General features: G+C 32.0%; 1 long non-coding RNA gene across 1 annotated transcript; it reads right to left on the minus strand.

The window, feature by feature from the left end:
- Positions 1 to 6,655: 6,655 nt before the first annotated feature.
- On the minus strand, positions 6,656 to 7,116 carry LOC122515732. The gene is made up of 2 exons (XR_006303360.1): positions 6,975 to 7,116; positions 6,656 to 6,886 (listed from the first exon to the last, which is right to left on the minus strand). It is a non-coding gene; the product is annotated as an uncharacterized LOC122515732 (long non-coding RNA).
- Between the last annotated feature and the right edge of the window lie 3,517 nt (positions 7,117 to 10,633).

Genomic DNA, 10,633 nt, shown 5'->3' on the forward strand with positions numbered 1-10,633 from the left:
AATAATAAGATTTTTCTTTCTCTCATCCTAATGTATAAATCGTTTATTGAATGTATTGGTAACAGTTCAAACAAAATGTTGTTGAAAACGTTTACTTGGTAGTTTATCGATACCATTTGTTCCTAACAAAAAGTTCACTAGGTAGACTGAGTATCAAAAGAAGGTTGTACAAATAATAGATTCCTGTTTTTCTAATCCTCCTAATTGTCCATTTAAAATTAGACTAATTTCAAAATATACAACTGATTCATCGGAGAATCTGAATAATAATATTTTATAACAATAGAATATAATTTGAAAGTGTTTCAGTGCGATGATAAGATTATAAAACGGTTGTACAAATCGTTGTATGAGATAAATTGTAAGAAGAAAATAACTGAAAATATTTTCGAATGAAGGAGTCGTTGAGGGATACGAGAAGAAATAAGTCGAAAGTTGTTTCTATAGGAAAATGTTCTACTGGGTATAGAGACTGGTATTGAGTGTACACAATGGCGAAGCAGAGTGCATTACGGTTAATACACGAAAGACCGTGGTCGTTTAGTCGACGATCTCGGCAGTTACCCGCTTCGCAAAGAATAAATCATCTCCCAATTCTGACACGCCTACCAGAGGACACTGAGAAGCGGCTCCCCTCGAGCATAACGTACGACCTAGACGACGTACCACAATCGTTCTTTCCTTCCTTCCTTCCTTCCTTCCTTCCTTCCTTTCCTTCCTTTCTTCCTTCCATTCTATTCTATTCCATCCTAAGTTCAATGAGAGAACGCTAAAGGGACAGAAAGATTTTTAGTAAACCTTGAAAATATAATAAACGAACTAAATCATCAAATCTTCTTTACTTTGACTTTTCTAATTATGCTAGTAGTGTTTTTATCCTAATTTTGTTTGTTAATACTAAACGTACTGAGTTTCTATCATAAGGGATCATATGACCCATCTTCAACAAATTATATATTTTATGATACATATATAGCAAAATTTATATCATTTATGCACTGCTAATACTATTCTTATCCTAATTTTGTTTGTTGATACTAAACGTACTGAGTTTCTACCATAAGAAATCATATGACCCATCTTCAACAAATTATATATTTTATGATACATGTATAGCAAAATTTATATCATTTATGCACTGCTATTAGTGTTCCTACTTATCCTAATTTTGTTTGTTGATACTAAACGTACTGAGTTTCTATCATAAGAAATCATATGACCCATCTTCAAAAAATTATATATTTTATGATACACGTATAGCAAAATTTATTAACGTTAAAAAAGGTCTCTTATATAATATTTGATTTTATTTCACGTGGAACGTACGAATGAATGAGAACATTGATAAAATACTTAACATCAGTTTGACAAATACAGTTCCGTATCGATTTATCATCTTTACGAAGATGATGTCCTTCCGGAAGAACATTTCCCATTCAATCCACTTACCGCTAACGTTTCCTGAACAATTATGCGCGAAGAATTGAAAGAGAAGGGTGACACTGCGAGAGATGGGGGAGCCGGAGGGGGGAAGGGGGGAAAGAAAAATGAGAAATGAAATTTATCATCATATAACCGTACGAAAGAAAAAAAAATAACGATTGGTAACAGACAATTCGTTGTAATAAACGATTAACACCATAAATAAAGAAAGAAAAAATATTCTAAGAAAATCAAACGATATCGTAGACGATAGAAACGAGTGAGTTCGATGCGTGGGCGAATCGAGAATGAAAGAAAATTTGTCGATGATATATCCTTTTTTTTTTTACATTGATCTAACACACACACACACACACACAAAATCTAATATAAATGAATTATATTTTTTGAAAAATAATTCCAACCAAAAATATCGACCGATAAGAAATGAAATAAAAAAAAAGTACACACACACACACACATACGCAGAGGCGTGTACCATGGTGTGCGTGTTGCATCTAACGACGCGTGCTCAATGAAGATTCGTCGCGCACACTCGAAAAATGACGATTTTTCCTAACCGATTTAATGTGGGGGGGTCAGGATCGGGCTCGGTCTGCTGGGTGTTCAGCTGAAAATAGGGAAAAATCATTCTCGGTCCTTGACCGAGGGAACCATGTGGACTGTGGGAAATGGGGCTTTCGAGAATGCACTCCTCCCCTTTTATCGATTCCACCATCTAGTCGGAGATTAATTAAAACAAATTACACGGATCCTTGTTACGATCGAAATCTAATATACACAATTGTGAAATACAATTTTGGAAAGGATGCAAACGGTAAGTGCAACCAATGTGCATCATCGCACGTAAGTAAGATTCTGTCTTTGGCAAGCGAGTAAAGTGAAGATAAGATAAAAAGAAGAAGAAAACAGAAATGAACAGGGGGAATGGGGGATGGGGGGGGGGTAGAATGGTATATATCAAATGTAGGAAGAAAGGAGAAAAAAAAAGAAAGAAAAAAAAGAACAAAAATCAAGAGTCGAGAGTTTGGGATCGAATGGAAGAGAGAAGAAGGGAAAGTGGAAGAAGGGGGGAAGGGAAAGAGGAGAGTTTAATGTTCCCCTCCAGTGGGTGACTCGAGGGTGTAATTGCCGTAGTGGGCGGAACTGAGCGAGCATCGTGCCAATGGGCGTGGTTCGCTGATTACACCGCGTTGATACTGATATCTCGACTACCAGCAGCAGCAGCAACGAACCAGCAACCTCTTCGGGTGCAGCCCCTCTTTTCCTCGTTCACCTTTTCACCATTTCAACCCCCTCGCACTCCTCGCACCCCTTTCCTACCCCTTCAAATGAAATCGACTCTAACTCTCTAACGAGAATTTTTCTAAGAGAAGTTCTTCTTTTTTTATTTTTTATTGTTTTTCCTGTTATTCTTATTTCTTTTTCTTCGATTTAACCGGTAATAGACACATTGTCGTTGGGTATAATTTGATTTTGGAATTAAATATATATATTCGGGGTGTGATAATGAAAAATAAATAAATAGGGTGTATAAAGTGTATTGGGTTTTGTATGTGTTACACATTTGCAGATGAACAAGAAAAAGGAAGGTTTGGTAAAATAAAATAAATTTTGTTCTATTTATGCAAAAGAAGGGAAGAAATTGATTGTCCAACACGATTGTTGGATTAAATATTTATTTAATTTTTGTTTTATTTTGTTCTCTTTTATTTTATTTTCTTTTCTTTTTTATTAAAGTTAAACAGTTATTTTGGACATCGAAAGAATTACGATATCAGGATGAAGAAGGTCAGGATTTGCAAAGGTCGCATTGGTACCTCCCCTTTGTAGTAGTAGCTCAAGACAAACTGGAAAACACTTTATGTGTCTCTCTCTCTCTCTCTCTCTCTGTGTGCATGTGTTGAGAATAATTTAATATTGAAGTTGAAAGTTGCATGGTAAGCGTTGATCGGATTAACCCTTTGAACTGGTACAATCGTATACACAGCAATAAAGATCTATTTCTCGATACTTTCTAACGTATCCTAACAAAATGAACAATAAAATAAGAATTTTTCTTAAAGAAATTTATTGAAGAATTTATCTAAATAAATTTATTTACCGATGACAAGAAAAAAGAAGAAAAAAAGGAAGGAAGGGAGGAAAGGAAGGAAGGAAGGAAAAAGGTTGTGGTTATTTGTTAGAATTAAACGAGATACGATACGATACGACACGATTATCGCAAATTGCTGATGGAATTTTGTAAGAGAAACGAAACTAAACGAAACTAAACGTAACGGAAGTGATCTTCTCTTAGAGGAAATGAAGGAAACCCTTGCCGTGGTTTGGCATGGATGGTACACGCCCTGCTGACTGGACTGTTTTTTATCGTTTCTACGCCCGAAAGATCGACCCACCGTGGAAACAGTCGATGAGAAAACGAGAAAGAGAGAAAATGTGGTCCAGAAGTCGAAGAAGGAGAGAAAGAAAAGAAAGTAAAGAAGGAGAGGGTCCAGTCTGGTCGATTCGCCTGCAGCTGTAAACGAAAAGTGTGTGGGTGGTTTGGGGGAAAAACGCGAAAGTTCGACTACGAGTCAGCATCCCACCACGTTTTCTCCTATTCCTACGTCCATACATTTCCTAATTTTCTTTTTTTTTTCGTTTGTTATCTACTTCAAGAAGAAGAAGAAGAAGAAAAAAATAAATAATCTAATATAAAATGGTTTAACTATTTCAATAAATTTGATTTGAGATAATCAAAATGCATAGAAAATGCAAGTTCATAGAAACTTGCATAGAATTCACTTACATAGAAATTGTATACTTTATCCTAAACAAACTAGATTTATTATATCAATGAATATTAAGAAATAATTTATATTTCATCGTAGTAACACGGTTACATAAATAACACGGTTTAATAAATAAATAAATAAATTAATAAATAAATATATATAAAAAATGAATTATGAATTTAATTAGAGAAACGTATACGTAGACGTCGATTCGATAATTTTAATTTTGATTTGGGATAAAGGTGGTACGAAAAAAAAGAACATTCAACCGTACACGTAGAAAAAAAACAATTTAGGATAAAAATGACCACCTACCTCCCTTCTTCTTCTTCTTTTTTTTCTTTCCTTATCACGATCAAGTTCTTATTACCAGGTATATCAGCGTAAGTACTTACACGAAAACGATTTGGCGTTGCGTGTAAAGCGTTATTCGAAAAACACCGATCGGTTACGATAAGAAGAAAGGTTGTTGTGTTGTGTTGTGTTGTGGATAGGAAGAACTTGACTTAGCAAGAAAAAGAAAAAGAAAAGGAAAGAAAGAAAGATCGATTTGTGGTTTAGAGAGGTTCGAACTCGTAGAATAGATCGGATCGCAGTATTGAGTGGGCGTTCGAGTTTTGAGGCTCGGCCATTCAATCTTGGTTTTGCTCTTTAAACTGGGTTCGTTCGTCGTCCCTTTTATCCCAATCTCTAAATGATACCCGATGACCAAACAAAAATCTAAAATACTCGATTAAACAACACAACAAAGATAACTAAGAAAAAAATAATCGTTAAATGATAACGGTGCCAATGAAGAAAACGATTAAGTTATATCACGTGTTGACGAATTTGAATTATCTAATTTCTAACTAACGATATATACATACATATAACTCATTCGTTAAACGTGTTTTATAATTTAGAGATCGGATCTGATCTTATTATACGTTTTTCATCGATTAGTTTCACTAACAGTATCATTTAACGTGTATAATAATTCTGGTATTATGATCTCTTGATTAAAAATCACAGATAATAATAATTTATCGATAGATCGAACGATACAACAACAACAATAATAATAATAATAATAATAATAATATTCCCGTTCTACAATTATTATACGTGACAATAATTATGAAATATTCAAATAAAATTCTAACGAGATACCAATCATTATATCATTATTAAAATACACTTCTATAATGACTTTATAATCGATCATTTAAATATCTTAAAACATTTTTTTTTGAACAAATAATAAATCTATAAGATCGATATTATTACTATTACCATTATAATAATTCGTTTTACGATTTCGTTATAATTTTCTATTCAGATCAAAGATCATGGATAACAGAGAATTGATTGATCATTCAAACGTTGTGTTAAAGTTCGAATCCAAGGATCAACGAAGGAATAACAAATGGCCAAGACAAATGTGCTTGAGAATTGATCTTGTAAACGGTAAACGATCAAGTTTATTCCTCTCTCTCTCTCTCTCTCATCTCGTATTTCGTGTATCATCATTTCGTAAGCGAGTACACCAAAGACAGGAGTCTTTGGTCAGCCGCCACGACGAACCGATACGTTGTCTGCATATATAAAGATGGTATTGTAGCGCCAAACGGAATTTATTCTCCCTTTCCCCCCTCCCTCTTACCTCCCTCCCTTCTTCCTCCCCTTTCTCCACCACCCTTCTCCCTTTACCAATCATCCGTGTCACATTTCGTCGTCTCGATGATATCCCAAATTTGTCCACTAGTTTTTTTACTCATTTACTCTCGTTTATTCTTCTTTTTATCTTTTTTTACTTTTGTTTTTTTTTTTAATACCCCCTCCTTCTCCAAATTTCTAAGAAAAATATAATCATTTTCTCCTTTTTTTAGTTCAATTACAATCATCTATAACGTCGTTTTATAAATTGGAGATAAATTTAATTACATTTATTCGATTTCTAATTTTAATTACAGGAATTAGAAGTGATGTTATATAAATTAATCTTCAAAATTAATGTAAATTGAATTCAACTAAAATTAGGATTAAAAAAAAAGACTAAAAGGATAATCCTTTGAATACGAGAGTATTCAGTCGAATGTTGGTATAAGCCTGTAAATTTATTTGATTGAATAAATTGTAATTTACGTGGGAATTTATTAGGAAGAAAACGTTTGCGGTGGTGTCCGGCCTTTGGGGCCCCACAACGCGCGTAACTGATAAACGATTGGATAATTAAATAGGGGTGGGGGGAGGCCCGGGAAAGAAGCGTTTATTTCGAATGTAGTATATGTACGTAATCGCGTAGATCGAGAGAAAACGATGATTCGTTGTAATGAATTAATGATTGTAACACGATTACGATATACGAAAGGGCTTTAGGAGGTGGTTAAAGATGCGGAAAGTGGGCGTCAACGAAAGGAAAGCTTTTCGAGGGAGAATATTTTCTATCCTTTACTACCAACTCGTATATTATTCATGTATGAGAGCAAAACGTGCTTATCGTAGTAGTCGCGGTAATATCCTCGTACGAGACATTTAATTTTCGGTTTCGGTGCGTCAGACGAAGGGCGCGTCAAGGGTGAGTTTCAACGATTTACTTTCTTCTCCTCCTAGCTGTTGTTTGTCCCTTAGGGATCCACCGTCCCATAGGGATTCTTCCTATCTCTCTTTCTCTCTTGTGAATACTATTATATAGTTTGAAAAATAAAATTTAAATGAATATAATAATAATAATAATAATAATAATAATATACAAAGAGAACACACACAAACCTGCAACGAGATACTACATTTTGTTTCCTTTTTTCTTCCTTTTTCTTCCGTTGAGTATTTTTTTTGTAAAAGATTTGATTAACATTGTGCTTAAACTCTTTGATTTATGATATTAAAGTTTTACGTTTCTGTTCCTTCTTTTCTTTTCTTTTTTTTTCTTTTTTACAAATATCATGAGATATATTTGTATTTTACTTTGTAATATAATTATTATATATTATACAATGAAAGTAATTATCTGTTTAATTGAAAAATCTATATAAAAATACGATTAACTGTTGGTAACTTTCTTTTTTTTAAAAATGAATGTAGAATAAATTAAAACAACAATGTAGCGATAATGTTATCAATTATTGTATCCCTTTTCCCGAAAAGAAATTGATTATAATTTAATAAAATTGTAGAAAAAATAAAAAATAAAAAACTAAAACCTGCTTATATTTTTATTCGATTTAAACAATGTTTCTATACAAAGGTATAGAAAAAAAAAAGATAAAAAAATAAAAAATGCAACAACTTAACCGTCGAATGTTGCGATCTGAAAAGTAAATATTGGGTTCGATGGCAGGTTCGAAATCTCTCTCTCTCTTTCTCTCTCTCAGGACTCTCTCGTTCCATCTCGAGAAGGAAATTTCTTTTAAGAAGTGGGTGTGGACTCTCTACAGTGATCCTATCGTACGCGTTTGTTTAAATAATCGGACGTTTCGGAACCTTCGAGCGTATCATCGTGTCGGCATCAGGCTAACCAATATGTATGATAATTTCGACATGCCTTCACCTCATAATGGAGCCCAAGTACGTAAGCTATACGTGCCCTTGGACTTTCCTTACCTGTCCTCTCCGTTCTTCTCTTCTTTTTTTTCTTAATCCTTCTTTTTTACCATTTTTTTTTCTTCAACTGCACCCACCCTTTCTGCTACCAACCGCAAATGGTTTATCTTCACGTATCATCATCATCATCATCATCATACGAACCTAATCAGATTTATATATGATATAATAAAACAAGTTATGGAAGATAATAATTATAACGATTATTGTTACTTACGAAATTTTCACTAATAATATTAATCGACTGATTTGAAATCGTAATAAAATTCGTTCGGATTGTTGAATGATGCGCGCGCACTGTCAGTTGCCGCCATTTTGCTTGAAATTAATTGACACGCTGGTGTCATCTGTCGGTGCGCTTACGTATTACGATGTTAAGAAAAAATAAATCGACCAATCGAAAATCAACGCGCGAAAAAATGAAACGCGTTGTTATTAGAGTCGCATAATATATTGTCGCATTATTTTCAACTGATTAATTTTCTTTTTTTTTTGGATTTGCATACACTTAAATACATTCAGTAATTGCATAACGATTAACAACAGTTGCAGTATACTTTCTTGTCACTTTTCTTTTTTTTATCCATACAGAGAAACGTCGAAAATCGAAGAGATCGATCGTTCGAATCGATTCGAATGCGTTTATGCGCATAATTAATATATATATATATATATTTGTATATATAGATGATAAAGTATAATATACACATAAATAATTACATAGATACAATTAGGCATAGGTCGGTTCAGTTTTTCTTTTTTTTCTTTTCTTTTCTTGTATATACAATTATTTCTATCAGAACGATCGCACGCGTCTAACCGCGCCTCCGATTATTATTATATTATTATTATTATTAATTATTATTATTAATTATTATTGTAAAGGCTTTCTCGTAACGACTCGATTGATTTTTTTTTCTTTTTTAAATGTTATAATTATTTGACGTCGTTGGAGAAAAATACAAATTCGTTTCAATGATTACAAACACAAGTACCGATCGTCGACACGCCTGCGTGATACGAATAAATATTTCGCTACTCGCGTTTCATTCTTATCGATGAGAGAAATTTTATGTTTTCTCTATCCGAAGAAAGAATGAAATTTTGTAATCGATTGATTAATAATTAAATTCGAGCATGCTCATTTGTCAAATTGATTAACTCCACACCGATCCAAAAATTATTAACAAATATTATATTTTCGATATAATCAATCAAGTATATATAATTATAATTAAGTATCAATTATTTTTGCTATGATAAAAAAATTATGAAAATAAAATTTAATAAATAATAATACAACACAAATTGTCGTGTTATTTATTAAACCAGCCATTTTAAAATATATATTTGTTATATTAATTCTATAATTGTTAAATAAATAAATTGTAAATAGAAAATAATTAAGTATCGATAGAAATTTGTTGATACTGAAATTGAAATATTTAAAGTGAAGTTAATCGTTATGACCCTGAGAACGGCTCATATTTTTTTTTTTGTAATTAGCGATCAACCGTTAAATCGTAAAATACTTTCGTCATTTTTTAATTACTTAACATATATCTCAATCGCGTCGATTACTAAGATAATACGTTCGACGAATGATTAATTAAAGAAGGAATACTTTATACGAATTGCAAAAGTGAATGTTATCCGAATGTATCCGAAGTTTTTTACTGCCCTTTTTCTTTCTTATTCTCTTTTCTTTTTCTTGTTCACATACGAAATCTTAAATTTCATTGCCGATACGATCGAAGTTCGGTACTGTTTCTTTTCTTTTTCTTTTTCAAAATTAACATTATTTTGTGTTTATCGACACGACGACATATCCGCAACGAAAACGACCATAATAAGAATACAATTTATATAAGTATAATATTTTAATATTTCGACTAACGTCCCATTCGCATTTTATTGTTATTCATTCTTATTTATTTTATCGTTTATTATTATTATTATTATTATTATTATTATTATTATTATTATTATTAATATAAATAAATTACACGCACGTAGTAATTGTCGAAAAGGAAAGCGTTCAAAGTTTCGGGATACTTTTTGTGCAATACCAATTAATTACATTGATTGTAAAAAAAAGTGCAACGATAATAGCTGCACAAATTAGTATAGCACATTATCGTTATATTGTTGCTAATAACAAAAATCTTGACTTCTTGTTTTTTAATTCTATTATTTACTAAAGGATGCACATTGTCGATTACACGGATAAAATGTGCGTGTCCTAAAACGATTAACTCGTTTTCGTGCACGAATAATTGCAAACAATTTGCACGAGACGATAACAATATAATAAATTAGATTATGTAAATATATATATATATATATATGTTCATTATATAAATAATAATCATTTTTGCCGCAATATTTTACGCAAATATCCGGTGTGCATTTTTGTGAAAGAAAAAAGAAGAAAAACATTTATGCATTGCAACAAAAAGAAATAAACAAACGATAGCCGTATTTTTCTAAACATTTATACAACAACAACAATACAAATGAATACTACTATTTACTTATCTCCATCTTTTATACTTTTTCCACTTCTTCTTCTTCTTTTTCTAAACTCTTAATATACTTATATTTTTCTATACTCTTAATAAAATCAAGTAGACCGTATAGAAATAATCATAAAGGAAGAATTTGTTTTTTTTTTTTTTTTATATATAAAATACTTTTAACTAAGGACTTCGATCTAAATCAGAGCTTTTCAAAGTATGTGGGGTTTGCAATAACTAAAAATTCATCAAAAATCAGTTTGAGACAATACTACGCGTACAGTACTTCCATGAGTTTATGGTAGTAAAAGA

This window comes from Polistes fuscatus, unplaced genomic scaffold, assembly GCF_010416935.1.
Source record: "Polistes fuscatus isolate 324 unplaced genomic scaffold, CU_Pfus_HIC Scaffold19, whole genome shotgun sequence".
In the NCBI taxonomy this organism is placed as follows: domain Eukaryota; kingdom Metazoa; phylum Arthropoda; class Insecta; order Hymenoptera; family Vespidae; genus Polistes; species Polistes fuscatus.